The sequence below is a fragment of the Nylanderia fulva genome, unplaced genomic scaffold (genome assembly GCF_048542155.1).
Source record: "Nylanderia fulva isolate GAGA-0341 unplaced genomic scaffold, ASM4854215v1 Scaffold2, whole genome shotgun sequence".
Lineage (NCBI taxonomy): Eukaryota > Metazoa > Arthropoda > Insecta > Hymenoptera > Formicidae > Nylanderia > Nylanderia fulva.
This window is the reverse complement of record NW_028190263.1, coordinates 6,839,089-6,856,583: the sequence shown is the minus strand read 5'-3', so window position 1 is coordinate 6,856,583 and position 17,495 is coordinate 6,839,089. Positions and strand designations below refer to the sequence as shown.

Here is a 17,495-nt window from a genome sequence, read left to right as displayed (position 1 = left end):
ACAACATCGGCGGACCGATACGTGCCGGTGGATACGCTCGACGGCCTTGGACGTATGCAAACTCACGTAAACCGAAATGAAATCATCCGCATGCAATTCCACGTCGCGCATTCGTACAGTAGTTGCGCGGCGACGACACGTGTGAACGGCGGCCATCGATCCCGCCGAGATCTCGCATATCGTCGCATCGTCGTTCTCTCCTCCTCATTAATGCGCTCCAAATTAATTGAATGGAGCGCTAATAACCGGCGAGATTTATTAATCAACCCGACCGCGACGAACAACGGAACAATTCTACGACTGCAAGGTATCGAAATTTCCTATACTCGCCAACATTATTTAATTTTGTTGCCCCCGATAATTTTGTCCGTGTGAATATACCTATATATAGTGATAAATTCTATATTTTATTCAACGTACAAAAATCGATATTAATGTAATATATATTTCCGCATATTGGCATAACTGTAATTACGTATTCTATCGTAACAAAAACAAAAATCAATATGATTGTGATTAATTTGAAAAATTAAGTCTTTTCATCGTAAATAACAATGTAGCGTACAGTAATCAATTGCAGGATATTTTACGACCGCCCAGATTGTAAACCGTATATATCGCTTCGTATTTCCAATGAATGTATTTTTCGTGCACAAACCACAATCGACGCAGAATACACATTTCGTACACGTACGCGAAATGCAACTCTTCGCGAAAACTGTTAACAAAAAGTTTGTTGTGTACAGTGCGGTAGCTCCAGCCAGAAATTCAGCTGAGCTTTATTTACTTTAGCCATTGTTACCTTTACACCACAGAACGCAACACTGTCCCTCGATATATTTAACTGAACATTCGCACCCGATAATTTCTGCAACTAATAAAACCCAAACAATGTGTGGCTGTGCAGAGTGAAAAGCCCAAACAAAAACGAATATCACAATAAAAATATTGTAACAAAACGTGAAACTTTAATTAAATCAAATCAAATAGATTAAATATCGCAAGTCTTGAAATGAATTGAGAAAATTATTGACTTGTTAAAGTGTCAATCAATATAAAATTCCATTAAATAATGCCGTGATTCGACTCATAATTTAATCTATTAACAGCTAATTAATTTTCAAGTTAATTTATTTTTAAAGAAATAATTATTTATATATAAAAAAGAATCTATTTTTTGTAATATTTCTTATCATAGATATTGCATTAGTATAATTTGCAAAACAATGCATATAAACTTGAGAAAATAAAAACAATTATCATTTATTTAAAATTATTATATTACAATTATAATCTTTGAATTTAATTAATCGCGATAGCTGAAAATAACATTGTCTAAATCGAGATGCTTATATATTCATGTATATATATCTTCACATATGTTACGGTAATGCATCTATTTACGGCCGACAACACACGTGACACCACAATCATGCTTGTTTAGTTAATGCGTGTGAATGAATTATAAGGTGCAAGTGTTTTACAAACAAAACGAATGGATCGTATATAACGTATCTGTGAATGGAAATATCTGATTTAAAATGCGATTGGCTCATATAAACGGATACTGTAGTAATGTTTCACAATAACCTATGGCGGAAACGGATATTAATGTGCTTTTACACGACACTTTGCGTTAAATATCTTCGAATCTTCGATTTATTGCCTTTTTTCTTTTTTTTTTTTTTTTTAAGAAAAATGATTGAGAAAATATAATTCTCACGCGTCAATTCCGGATGTCCAACTTTCTTCAGAAACTAAACTCCATAAACATAGATTTACTTTGTGTAAACATATTTTAATAAAAAACTTTAATTTGTAGCATTATGTTGCTAAATATAATTTAAATTTGTCCATTTAATATATGTATAACAATATATAATTGTAAAAGAATTATTAAATATAATAATTGTTTACAAACGATAATTCAACTTTCCTTGTTCGCTCTTTTCTCCGATATCTCATATAATATTCAAAAACTATGTAATAAAAATACATAAATAAATAAAATATATATAATGTTACACAACATTATACGTTATCAAATATCTCTTTAATATATCCTTCATACAAAGCGATTACATTTATTAACAAATTCAATACTAACTGTTAACATTTACTATCTTTATGAATATGTAATTTCGTCACACATCCGAGTGAAATTTACTCAGTAACTGTCAAATGAAAGTTACACAGATGCGCAGTAATTCACTCTCCGCAATCTCTCGATTTTCGCAGAGGAGACCACAACTGAGTCCGAAGGGAAGAGAAGGAAGTCGACGAAAACTTTAAAATGAAATACTTGCGGTTCAAGAAAAGAAATTACAATCACCAAAGTACATCATGCGACGAACAACGGTGTACATACGTTGTAAACACACACCGATAGAAAGTTACTTCTACCAAAGAGCGAAAGTAATTGCCATTCCGGGACAAGTCGAGGTTGTAAGTTTGCACAGTACATAAATTATTCTCGAACGTGGTTTTCTTTTATTTTTCACCCCATAAATGACATTTCTGTCCTAAATATTTCTAAAATGTTGGTTTAAAAAACGCCAATTTTATTCTTTATTTTATTTGATATCGTTTTCTAATCAGACTTTTACACCAATCGTTAAACATGCCTTGTCGATATGTATCTGCGTTTATAGAGGCATAGAAAAAGCAAGAAAGAAAAGCATGGAATGAAATTACAAGGCGATATCAATTCGCAATCAATTTCTCATAAACGCAGGATATATATAACAAATTTATTTCTAATAACGGGAAACCTTTATCGCGGTTCAATGAAATATAAGAGCGATTCTTTTCGCGCATGAGCCCTTATTTTGTGCATTTATATCATTATTCTTGCCTGTAACAGGGAAGATTTTATTTGCCGCTCGGTTGATCGTATAACGTAAATTAATTACGCCGCGTAAAGTAACAAACTGAGAAATAAAGAGAAATAAAAACTTTCTAATTAGCAATTTCAACTCACACAGATCCATAATTGTATTTACAAATCAACAAGTAATTAAAATTACGTTAAAATCATACGTAGTATACAGCATTCTCTCCCGAAAATTATAATACGTCTAAAATATATTTTGAAAAAAGAAATAGATCGACTACACGATGATTCGTTCACCTCTCGGTTCGGCCTGCATTCGCTTATGCATACACGGGAGACAGGAAGGAAAAGAATCGTTTACGCTCTTGCGTTATCGTTTCGAAACTATATAGCACGGTATAGCATGACGATATCGTGGGCGAATTTACGAGCGGTCGCGGCGTGTAGTTTCGACTTGGTCGTTAATGTACAGCTCGTGCATCAGCATTAAACCGCGGTGTACCGACACAGACTCGTCGGAAGGGACAGGTGCATTGTTAACGTTGGCTCGCAATGAGTAACAATAGCGGAAGCTACCCCCGCGAATTAGTCGCCGCAGAGTGTTTCGCCGCTCGCGAGAGCACCTAGATTAGGCGCAGGTGTAACGAGTCAAACTGCCCGACGTTTGTTTCGTCCGTAATCCAGCGTTGCGTGATATGCCGCGTGCACCGCGTTTGCAAATTGATCGAGAGAGATATTCAAATATATATCGCGAACAATAATTATTTCCAATAAAAAGCAAAAGCCTTCGATTGAAAAATATATATATATGTATTAAATTTATATAAAAATTTAAAACACAACAGCTTTATACGGTGAAATTTGATTTTATGTTTACAAGAAATACTTTTCAGAAATATAAGATATCAATCATATTTTAATCCTCGCACACACATAAATACTGAATTAATTATAATCCTATAGCTTTTTTTATTCAGATAGTATTTATAGAGAAATTATTGATACCTATAAAAAATATATTTTTTTCAATTTTTAAATGAGTTTTACCACACACACACATATACCCACATTATTCTGGATCGTAAGAGATAACGGCATCCACCGATGGAGAATTCATTTATATTTTAATTTTTTGCGAAAAGATATTCTCAATAATCCAACAAAACCAGAATTAAAATAAAGATAATAACACATAATCCGAAACATGATATGTATGCGATATAAAACTAGCATGTATAAAATCGTAAAAATTTTTTGAAAAACAGATCCTGTGGCAATGATTTATGTAAACGTCAAAGGCGCGATACACAACTACATAACGCTACATCGAACGAACGAAATCTCTTTTTACATCTCTCTCTCTCTTTTTCTTTATTCTTTAAATGACGTACATCGAAGTCGATGAGGTCAATTGTCAATATTTCCCACTCTATTAACGAACACGATTCGTTAGGTTCATGTAGCCATAGTTACAAACGGTATTTCGAGTTAATCTTGCGAAATCATATATATATTCTTCGCAAACTGATATTTAAAAATTCTATCAGTTATACTATATTGTTTTCGTGTAATTCTTCGTATTTTACAAAAATGTATATTACTCAGAGCTAAATATTTAATTCTACTGTAATGCAACACTTTATGATACACTTTAATATTTACAACAAGTATAAACAGAATTTGCTAATAATTTTTTAAATATGTCTAATGTATAATACAAAAAAATAGAGAAAGAATTATTCTTAAAACGGAAAGGGAGAAAGCGCGCTCCTTATATTAAATATTTATTAAAAAAATTCTCGAGAGCTCTCTTGTTACGGCGCGTCGCGTTATATCATACTTATTGTTAGATACATAAATACATAGACAGAGCAAGATTAAAAAATAATTTTAATAGCCAGCCATTAAGTGTGCAGTGTCGTTTCTGGTATTTTGCACGTGGCAGTGACAAAGCACCTGTAGAGTTAAGCGAGCGAAATGGTTCGCAATGTGAATAATGACGTCCTCTCTTCACATACGCATTTCGCGTTAGATTTAATTAAATTTCCGTCGTGTTAGAACTATCGTGTCTTTGCTTCCGAGCAACTGTCACATTCGTAAACATTATGCAAACACGCGATTCATGTAAATACCAACGGGAATAGATCTGAAACGGACTTTGTGACACTAAAAATCATGATATTAATTAATTTTTTCTTTTCTGAATATTTCTCGATTAAAAATTATCCGTATGTAATTTTCACGAGAAGCTAAAAAGAAACCCAGATTTTAATTTGAGTTGTGAAAAAAAGTAAATTTTCTCTCCAACACCGTATAAAATTACACGCTCCTAAAAAATCTATCAAAATAATTGCATATAATCTGCCTTTAGCTTTTAATTTACAATAGCGCGCCAAGATGTAACGCGGCCATTTATACACATTACACACTTAACCTGCGCCGCGCGTGTCAAGTGCATGCCGCTGTCAACGGCAATGACGTAGCTTTCGGTACGAGCGGTGATTAGGCGAACGAAACTCTCGGATCGTGGCATTCGCTTCACGAGTGACAGATACGGAGAGAGAGCGAGAGAGATAGAGAGAAAGAGAGAGGGACGACAGTGATGTTTTGTTGCGCTTATCATCAACGCAGCGCGTATGTATATGTATGTACGCACGTGTGTGCATGATGCCGATAAGGGTTGCAGCACTCGAGACGTAACACGCTCGCGATTATTCGCGTGAATATAATCGCCCCTTGGTGCGCGCACGATTTCACGGAGAATACCGCACATTTACGCATAACGCTTAAATAAATCTATTTTCATCTGCCAACCAAGAGTGGTTGTCCAGTATTCGCGGCTGAAAATTGCACAGCAACGTTGAATTTCATACATCCCGCGCCTACATGGACTATAATATAAACGTGACTTGTTCATTTCCACCGTCTATAAATGAACGAAATTAAGTCGCTCTGCGATATTGATGCTCCATTAACGTTGTTCCTTTCCAGTTTAAATTCACTTTACGCGATCTACAATTCACGACGAAATTACATTACTAATTTATCGTATGATGTATATATTTTCAGAACAGGAATATCCTAAATCCTATGTGCAAATTTATATATTGAAATATTATTTGATTTCCGATTAAAGTTTTTGACATTGTATATATGGAATATTTATTGCCCTAAATATTATATATTTATCAAATAATATTATTGGATATCCAAACATTATCGAGATACGGCTCTCTATTTCACGTGACACTTTATATCACAGATAGAATAATTGTGGGCCGTGTAAAGCGAAAGCTTTTAAACGAATTTTCAAGTACCGTAGATTTTATTGACGATCGTATTTCGCGAGCGCCGAACAATCACGACAAATTTACCGGCAGTTCATTTCAACGTGAATTTATATTCAATGACCGATAAGTTTGACTCGCGCATAAATCGCACGCACAACGCGCTCACGCGTCTCTCGTAACTTCACGGTAATTGAACATTCCGGTAACAACGCAGAAAGGATTTCGTTCTCTACGGTACACTTTCTGACAACACAAAAAATATGTTACAACTCGACGCGCCAATAAACGATGCGCGCATGATTGGCATGCAATTTCAATTTTATCTGTAGGACGATGCTGGCAACCCTAGCCGCGTAAATCTGTTTAGCGTATCTTTTATTGCGTAAACGCCGAGAATGATCGATGCAGGCGGTCGTTGCATTTGAAAACACGCGCGAGAGGAACAGGCTGTTTTCCGATAGTTTCCTATTGTGATCGAAGTTATGGTAATTCACTGCAAAATCCTATCTCTCCTTTTCGGTCATTTATCTGAAACACTTTAGAGGGCGATAATCCCGCTTCGGTAACTTTCGATAAAACTTTTTAAAGCAAACCTAGTTTCTTAAGTTCTCACATTGAATATCGCACGCGTTCCAAGGTGTAAAATAAAAAGAAAATGAAAAAAAAGGTTCCCGCAGAAACCTCATAATATGTATATTACAATATCTTTGCAATTTATCTACATTTTCTAAGAAAATTATATATTTAAATTTCCTCAGAATAAATTAATTTTTTTCGTTTTCAATCTTCTCTTATTCTATATTTATTCTATAAAAGATTATTTTCACTTACTTTTTAAACTGAAATAAAATATATAACAATAGAGTATTTTACTAAGAAATGTATAACTTATATAAAATTCACCATTAAACGATATAAACAATTTTTTTCAATTTTTTAAATAGAAATAATCGAATGATAGAGACAGCATACTTATATACAAATTGCAGCAATTGAATACGCTGAATCTGATTCCGAAGTTTCATTTTTGTTGTTATGATCCGTTTAGATTTGTCAGCATCGAAAAGAACGACAAGTTTGCATAACAGCCCATCTTAGCATTTACGACTTTCAAATGTCGACGTCGGCGTCTACAATGTTGCATATTTCATGCATTTTTCATCAGATTTTTATGCAATATCGTCATGCAAACGACATGAAGCGCACGGAAGAATCGAGAGTACCAACGATATCACTTTATGTAGCAGGCCATAAAAAGCGACTTCTCGTCGATGGATTGACAATCTACCGTGTCATTTATTCCCGCATTCTTTCTACTTGACGTCGCATACAAATTTTCTACCTTCATATTGCGGAATATTTCTCTCTTTCTGTCCCTTTCTTCATATATATATATATAGTTTTTTAAGTCAATGAGCGACTAACAAACTATTTTGCAATTCACAGATTGAAACAATTTAGCAATTCAGCAAACAGATGCCGGCAATCAAATCAATTTTTGACAGGTCCTTCCTGCGACAATGACAAATATTTTTGCGAGGAGAAATAAAAGTATAGAAAATTTTAAACGTGTCATCCCGTGTAACCGAATTGAATATGTAACCCGGAAATCCCCGAAATCCATGGTTCTGCGAACGAAATTCCAAACACAGCTCTGCTCCTCGTCGCAAGATGATCGATATATTTACGGGAAAACTTAGCTTGTCTGCGTCAACGAGATAGGAAACTTGCGACATAGACGGAAGGCCGAAGACTAACAAACCAAGACTCCCGATAACTCGAAACCCAATCTCTCGACAAGTACACACGTGTTGACACGCCCGAATCGACGTGAAATGAAGTGCACATTTTAAAGAGCCGACAAAGTCCGCGTGATAAATCAAAGAATAATTTTTTTATTATTGTGACACGTGATTTGAAAATTACGCGTTTCATAATGCAAAAGATGAATATTTTCCAAAGGGAAAATATCCGAGTGTGCCGACACTTTGGCTGCGCGCCGTCGATTAGTATGCAAATGCCTTTAAATATTTGTAATCTCTCCAAAACGGCCGCGAAATTCACGTTAATGGGGGTGTAAAGACGGACAAAAAATATACTCGCGATACTACACAATCACAAATTGTAAACATTGGGCAAAAGTGCTCCCCCGAAAGCTTGAGTGTATTTATCTTTCGTTAAAGAATAGTTGGTTATCACGGAGAAAAAAAAGAATAAAAATTATATTATTAAAATTTTATAACATAAAAATGTATAACAAAAAAAAATAAAAATGTATATAACATTTGATTGAGAAATATATAGACGGATTATGTATATAATGCGAATTTATATTATTTTATATATACATATAACCTCCTTAAGGCAAGTCATGTAATTATGCACTACAGCAGTAAAAGGATTTACTAAAACATTATTCGTACAAGTAAATTTATAATTTGGAATTGTGTTAAGTATAATTAAGTATAATATTTATCTTTATTATCTTATTAAATATTAACTATATATTTAAATAAAAAGAAAGGAAAGGAAGAAAATAAATAGAAATATACATTAAAAAGACTAAAAAGAAAAATGTATGAAAAATCACGCAAAATGTATATTATGCGTACAAACATACTTGATGAAATATTTAATTAAGAAATTAACAGAATAACTACGTGTAAATTAGAGAATATCTCGATAGACTTTTGTTTCTCGCGGCGTTTATATTTTGAACACTACTATTTTAATACATTTTTGAGATACCTCGTTGCATATCTTTTCTGTGGACTGCAGCAAGGTAATGCGCTTTTACATTTTCTACAATCCGGCGACTACTTCCCGACCGAGTATCCAGTTTCTAAGAATGAAAACTGCAAAACAGCGTCGGCTTTTATGCGAAATCGAACACGCGGTGAGAATGTCGACAAAGTTGAACGAGAAAGAAGGAAATCGCACAACGAGAGACAACAATGGCGGCGGTGAGGACGACAACCTCGACCTATCGCTTTCACAACTCGCGACGTTCGATTAATTATTTCTACGAAACCCTTACTCTAAAGTTTTCTTCCCGGCCGTTTCTTCCCGAAGCCTTCCCGATGCCACGCGGCACGAAGGAGTTTCTTCGACAGTTTGAGACGACGCGACGTCTCGAACGGTTTGCACATTTCTTGCTTTGATCATCGATCGTTACGCTCCTCGAAATGAGAAAAGTCTGACAGCGTTTTCCTGACACGACGACGACTACCTTTCACCGGCGCGGATATTTCAAAGTTCAAATGAAATTCGACGTCGTGGCTACGACGATTTAAATAGTGCGAGATCACAAGCTCGAAGAATGTTTTAAACGAGTATTTTTAATACAAATTTTATTGTAATACATTTTTTTTCATAAAAATTTTAATATACAAGAGTTATTTTCTCGTGAAAAATATCTGACTGAAAATTAAATAGCACAGTGCTGCTTATACAAATGTTGAAAATTTTCATATTTTTCTGGAATTTTTTTTTTTAATACATATACCTTTACATGTGTTATCGATATTAATCAACTTTAGACGGTTTATAATTTGCAACGAAACTCGGGATAAAATTTTAATCATCATTTTGCGCGTCGTGTATATATATTCGGATTTTTTCTGAAATGTCTTTCGTGCGTGCATTTACGAGATATATAAAATTATAAACGAAATTCTGTCACACGAATTATAAATTATCTTTATCAACGATTTTATATATTCAGTAGCATCAGAGAGTAGAGTTTTTCCCGCCCAAAAAACACATCATATTCTTTCGCAATCCCGAAACATTAATGTGACGGAGCGTTTGTCGTAAAGTCACGTATCCTCCCCGGTTACCAATCACCTGGGACTGGCACTTCTGCTTCCGACAAGTTCAGAGGCAATTTCGAAACTCCATTCTGGTGACATTCCGCCGTACGTTGCAACGAGATGGTCGGATCGGTATAGTTATTGGCGTCACATTCTCGAATTACTCGATCGCTTTTACGAGGTGGAACAGAAAGAGAGAGAAGGAAGGGAAGAAGAGAGAGAGAGAGAGACGGTGCGCGATGAAATAAATGACGTAAAGAGCGAATGGGAAAGTAGGTCAGACAAGAGTAAATAAGGCAGAAATCGAGTAAATTTCGAGGTGGGAAATTACTAGGCGACAGGTTACAAAGCGTCAGGCACACTCGTACATACTACAACACGCATCGACGATTCGCGACGATTCGCGACGCGGACGATGGTCCAAATACTATCGATTGTTAAGCGCGGACAGAGACGACGAGTAAATAAATGGGGATCGAAGAGAGCGCACTCGGAAACTGTTAAAACGCGGAATACATTCGTTTCGGAAGAAGTCGCGAGTATTTGCCATGAATATTCAGAGTCTCCTACTTCAAACCGCATGTACAAACCGCATGGTTCGTAGCGCGTGTTCGCACAGCTCGTTTGATAGAAAAACAGCGTTTCGCGTAGTTATCAAAAACTGCATCGCATCGTCCTATTTTGCCGCTTGCGAGAAATTTAAACAGAAACGTGTATCAAATAAATTATATTTTCTTTAGTAATAATATGTGTTTTTTTTCATCATTTTTTTATTACTTTTGTATTTCTATAATATATTTAAATCTATTTAAATTTATTGTAAACAAATCATTAATAATATCTCCTTTGGAATTCAATGATTACATTGTAGAATCGAAATTCACTATTAAATGGCCACTGCATATTACCCGAAAATCATCTACATGAGTGTTGCAATGTATTTACAATAATCTCCGAGTTAAACAGAATCTATACCTCCAGGATTTAAGCGTGTGTATATATATATATATATATATATAGGAGCAATAGACGCTATAACGGCATAACAAGAAGTTTGAAACACCCAGAATTTCCTGGCATAAATGTTATATTATTCCCGTTCGTATGGCGACTAAATACTTAAATGTATTGCGTTTGCATGCGCATATTAAGTTTACTAGATCTTTTGTTTTTTATTCTGAATATCTAAAATTAATAATAATTGAACTTGCAAAATTAGATAAATGTACATGCAGCTTTAATCTCTGTTCGAGAATCAAGTATATGTACTGTATACATTGCAAGTTTTGTTTGAGCACTTCCCTCAATATATTCTCATGAATATTAATATAATCGATTATAAATACGGTGCACGAGACATCGTAACAGACCATTTATTTTCTTTATACCCTCTACATACATTTTAGTTACGCGATGTGTATTTACCCCTTTGAAAGTGTAATCCTTATCTTTGTAAATCTTTGAGATATTACTCGACTTCGTGTCTAAATAATCGGCGCGTAAAAATAGATGTCATTACAAAGAAAAAGCTATATTTGAGATGAAAATATTTGCACTCGCGGAATCTCTTTTCCATCAACAAGTAACCTCGAACCTAATAAGGGAATAAAGGAATAAATTCCAGATGTCTCGAGCTGCAGCCTCAAAAAGCATCGATATGTGTATACATATATATTGGCACATCAGAGCATATCGTTTCTTGCATGCACTGCTCCTCGATGCAATTGGATGCACACAAGCTCACACGAGTGAACCGATCGTACAAAGTCTCGATGACGCATACGTATAAATATATTTACAATTAGATCAAATGATGTTATGTCGTATATCTCGTATCGTGAAAGCGCCAAGTTATTCGAAATAATACCTCATATGTATAAAGCGAAAAATTAATTACCACTCTACGTTTTGCATCCCGAAAATATATCCCTTTATTTTAGATTGCAGACAGATGATCGTAATTAGATTTTCGTAATTATAATATGCGTAAATACACCATACAATAGGATAGGATAAAAATATAAAAAGAATGAGATGATCTTATCAAAGGATACAAACGAGATATATGAGTTATTGGGAGCCATAAAATCGATAATTGCCCTGTTGCAAATTAATGAATTAAGCTCCTTTGCCGAAGCAAAGATTTATTGGCGATTACAAGGCTTTAACAAAAATTGGACAGTTGGATACAGGATGGGATTTGTTTTAACGAACGTGGCAAATGTTCTCTTTCCGAAGAAAATTTAAAGAATTTTGTTCTATTATTTGTAATATTAAAATCTTTTAATATATCTCATTAATAACAGTCAATTACATTTCGATTCGAATTCGAAAAACTCTATTTCGAATAAATTAAAGAGTTGATGATTATTGAACTGTTTATGTAATTCCATAACAAGTACTTATATATACTTTTCAATATGTGATTAACCGATTAATTAAAATAGCAATGGAATTATGAAGCAAGATTCTACTTTAAAATCACGTTCCAAAGAATATGCTTCATTTCTACGGTGCATTTTTCGGAACACTTCATATACGAGAATGAGAAGCGAACGGGCGAGCTTTCTTCCTTCGTACAGCTTAAGTCAACTTCCAGCTCGACGCACTGGAACTAAGTTTTCCACGAAAGAGATGGATTTACGATGGATTTCTTCCTCAACTATTTGCCCCATCCTCGCAAGAGGTCAAAAAATTTATCCGCGTCAAAGCCCTCGAAAAATGCACGAATGCATCATATGATATACGAGATCGCTACCAGATTTCTATCTTTCCGTAATCCGGATACGCGAGCACAAAAATCGTATTATTGGCAATTCATTAATAACGATTAACGCGAAGCGAATCCGATGCATCGGACAATGCATTTCCCTTCCGCCCTCTCTTACCCTCCAGCTTATTGCGCATTTTCCGAAAAATATGGTTCAAATACTGATTACGTATCCATGTGATTAGTAGAGCGTAACTGCGATTATTATACGTCGTATGGCGGAACGAAAGCGGGATGTCGCTCTGCTCGATGATACTGAAAACATTAATGGATCGATGGCAAATGAATCTCCAGCGATGTGTGCGCGATACATGTGTTTTGTGCGTTCCTTTAACTGGATACCAAACGATATTACAAGCGATACACGATCACTAAAACGCGGTGCGTGATTTTCCAAAGTTTAATTTATCGTAGCTCTCTCTCTCTCTCTTTCTCTCTCTCTCTCTGCTAATGCTGAATAATTTTCCGTTTATTGCAACAGAACGAGAGAAATAGAGGGAGCAAAACGGATGCGGAAATGCGAGAAAGGGGATATTTTTGCTTTTGATGTAACAGCAACAAGCGAAAAATAAAAGTGATTTGCCAACGTTATGTACATCGTTTCTGGCTCGCAATTTCCCGCGTAAACGTAAATTTATTCACGCAAAACGCGATTACTCGTCATCGATAACAATCTTACCTATATATAGAGAAGCACCAAAGAGTTGAACTTTGAAAATAAATTGCCGATATTTTCCGAAGTTTGGTTCCGACTGACAATGAGTTATCGTGACAAAATGCAGCCGCTTTCGCGTAAGCGGTTTCGAGTGGTCGGTCTGACGGCAGTGATAGAACCGAAATTGGAGAATGCAAATAACGCGCAAACAACTAGATAAGATGGTAGAGCTATATCCGACAGTCGAGAACGACATTAACGAACAGTCCTTCAGAAATCCGGTCAAACGTGATCTGGCACAACAAAAGGAGCGATCGCGCCAGTCAATCAACTTCTTACTTCGAGTCGCGATCGGAATCGTCGCGCGAGCTGTCTTCGGAATCGATTCTGTCATTGCGATCTCCCAGCACGACTTCAGCACGCTGCTGACGATGACATTTTATCGATCGACAAATAACACATTTTTCAAATATTTAACTAGAGAGGATGGAGAATAGAAACTCAATGGAACAGATAAACAACATTCTTCGCGATATTACGAAAACTAAAAACGTATACAATGGCACGTACGTATTATAATACGAATATATTTGTCATAACATGTCGTGCAATTATACGATTTGGTGATTAATGAATTAAATCATTAATTTTTCTGACAAATAACGCGAAATTGTTCAACACAATTTTATTCTATCGTTTCAATAGGCGTGTTTGATCCAATTTAAAATTATTAACTGATTAACAAATCACAGTGTGTGTTCCGATAATATTTTATGCTCGTCATTTATATCTTGCAAATGTTTCTCCGTAAACATTTTCGCGGAATTAATGATCAAAAGTACGATGCATTATAAACAGTGAATAAGACTCAAGTCGCAAGGAAATATGAGAATAAAATGCGACAGATAAGAGACAGCGTGTAATATTACTGATATTTCTCGAGATAAGAAGCAACCAATCGGAAAGCAGAATAAAATAAACGAATGCTCTCATGTATATTAAAAAGCATAGAGAAAAGTAGCATAGAAATATGTTAGAGTATATTTCGCGAATTATCATTGTTATAAATAAAAAATCTAAAAATGTTTTTTTCTTATAATATATATACAGATGTAGATCAAAATTTGTGACTCGAATTCTCTAATATTTATGTCTGACACTGACTTTTCTCTCTTCCATATTTCACTGCGATGTTTTTCTCATATATTTCACTTGATCCCAATGTGCTCGCTCGTGCGTAGTCGAAATAATACAGTCGATGAAGCTTCGGAACAGGGGACAAACTAGGGAAACGCTCTGCGAAAAGGGAGAGAAAGAAAGAAAGATTCGCGTTATCGTTTCTATTGGTCTTTCAGCTTTTATTCCTTCTTTCGGCTCGTTATTTCATGCGTTCGAGTTTCGAGTTTCGCGTACATACGTGCTTTTGATAATGAAAAGCGAGCCGACGTCGCATACACGTCGTCACACGGCCAGGAAACGTCACGACGACTCCTGGAAAAGGGTCGCACGACCGTCCGTGGGTGACCGTTTATTTACATACGTAACCGCGCGCTCCGCACATAATCGCGGCAGTCCGGGGGCATTCGCGTTTGTATGCAAATGGCCCTTTGCTCGCGATTTATTCCGCGCTCCTAAACGTCCATGTCGTGAAATATGCGCGGCGCCGCGCCGCTCCAAAGTGCATTTCCGAGCAGAACTGCAACTGCAACGACGCGGCCGGCGCGCGTTCGCGAGTATAAATAAATTCGACGAGACTCGCACCGACTTTCGCGCGAAATATAGTCTCGATTCGTGCATGCTGCATCGGGGATCAACGGAGATCGGATACATCGGATGTGAATTGCTCTCGCATGTATATTGTATATTATTGTTACAAATCCGCGCCGTGTATGAATATCACTATGCTCGATGCACCGTTAAAATAAAACGACGCAATTTTTAACGTGAGAAGCAGAAAATATACCGAAATATATATACAATATTGTAAAATAGAACTGTCGCGTTTTTAATTATTTTGACAGAATTGTTAATTGACAGTTGGAAAAAATTGAATGAAATTATAATGTACATACCATACATCAATAATCAAAAAATTCAATCAGTTTCTGGCAACAGTGTTTATTGCTAAATTATAAGAAAAAAAAATTTTTTTTAGGTTTTGATTGTAATGGAATCAATCGCTCCATATCTGTGTTGAAGACAATATATTTTATATCGTCGAGTTTTTTTTAAATAATACATCATACCTATTGTCGAAAAAATAAACGTTAAATAATAAACATTTATTTTAATAAGACAAAATGTTTTATGTACGTTTATCCTTAACAATAATATAAAAATATATGAATCATATATGAAATTAAATCTTTCACAAAGATTAATGGTTTTCGAAATATGAGAAATGATTTATACATATTATTACGTTTAATGGTTTAGTTTGAAAATTATAGTTACCTATATGTTATATAAGCGTAACAATAGTTGCAGCATATTGAAATCGAACTATCGGATTACAATTTACTTGAGTTTCGATCAACTCGATGTTCTGTAAAACTGGATTATTCAAAATACTGGAAAATCTCTGCACGCGATGTTATTTATAAAAATTATTAACAAACTGGAATACAATTTAAGAAAAACTGTGGAAATATAAAATACATTTGTCTCAAAAACAGATTATGGAGCGATTATAATAAAATTGCAATTAATAAAAAAAACTTCTTATATAATTTCAAGAAAAAAACCGTTGCCAAAAACCGATTAAATTTTTTGATTACAAATTTAAAAATAAAAATTACAATATAAAGTAGTAAAGAATTTGTTATTTTACTCTTATAATATCAATTGTTGATTTTGAAAAGCCATTATCAAATATTTAATATAAATTATAATGGCTAGACTCCTGTTCACTCTTTTTCAATCAATAATGATATTAAAACTATTCTTCTTGACATTTTTAATACTCGTGCACATTAAAGTATTCACCCCCAAAATTTTATTTTACACAATTGAGTATAGAATTAAAAATCGATTATTTAAGAAATCAATAATGATATTAAAACGATTCTTCTTGACATTTTTAATACTCGTGCATATTAAAGTATTCACCCCCAAAATTTTATTTTACACAATTGAGTATAAAATTAAAAATCGATTATTTAAGAAAACATAAAGAATCAATATAATTTCATTTAACCATCAAGATGAAAATTCGTCAAATGTCTATTCATTATACGAATATACTATTGTAAAAAAGTATACAAAACTACGCAATCGATCGTAATCAAAATGTTCAGAAATCACTCGCAGTATAATCGAAACGACGATTTTTACTCCAAATTGTAACGTAAAACAACTCATCGTGTGTATTGCGCATCTATCTCCGCCACACGTTATAATATCGAGTTGTTCGTAAATATTGCGTACTGCGCAGAGATAATAAACAAACATAGCATGCACATGTAATAAACATGTAACGACACTCACCGTCGACGTCGACAGGAGTCGTTCGGCGGAAGTCCAGTTGTGTGTCCTGAACCTGGGCGACAGCAGCTTTTTCTCCGCCAACTTCACGTCGAGTTCGTCTCCGCGCTGACAAACACTTGCTTGCGCGACAAACACACTAAATCACACCTTAAATCACTTTTCGGTCCTTCCTCCTCCTCTCGTTCCGATATACGCAAATGTCACCAGCACCAAACAACAGCAACAGGAGACGAAATACGGACAACGCACTCGCGAATTATACAGTTTCGAGAACACAACAATAGCACAGATACGTGTGTAGCACGGGAGTGCATATACGTCGTAAAACGAAACGAAGCGAACGGAATCGACGCCCGCAACACACACGCGACGCGACGCGACACGACACGATACGACGCAGCTGCCGATTTCCAATGATGCGCGAAACTATTATGGACGCGACGCGAAACCGTCCGACTGACACAGTGGCTCGCGCGAGTCTGCCGTTCCACGACGCGATCAGCGCGCGTCGACCCTGCGGCGCGCGCAACTTCGCGCCGGTACTCGAGCCGGCGAATCGACGCCCCCTCTGCCGCCCGATTTCGCGGCTACCTTCAGACGAGACGCCCCGATATGATATCTCACGTATATGTTTCTTACGAGTTTATTC

At 35.5% G+C, this 17,495-nt stretch overlaps 1 protein-coding gene and 1 long non-coding RNA gene across 2 annotated transcripts in view; one reads left to right on the top strand and one right to left on the bottom strand.

Moving 5' to 3' along the window:
* Positions 1–17,335, bottom strand: part of LOC114942845 (RNA-binding Fox protein 1) — a 267,417-nt gene extending 250,082 nt beyond the window's left edge. The window contains exon 1 of the mRNA XM_029318296.2: positions 16,847–17,335. The gene's annotated coding sequence lies outside the window, so the exon portion shown is untranslated. The remainder of the gene's footprint in view (positions 1–16,846) is intronic.
* LOC114942846 (uncharacterized) lies at positions 137–8,355 on the top strand. The gene is made up of 3 exons (XR_003821899.2): positions 137–307; positions 2,239–2,445; positions 7,570–8,355. It is a non-coding gene; the product is annotated as an uncharacterized LOC114942846 (long non-coding RNA).
* Positions 17,336–17,495: the final 160 nt, after the last annotated feature.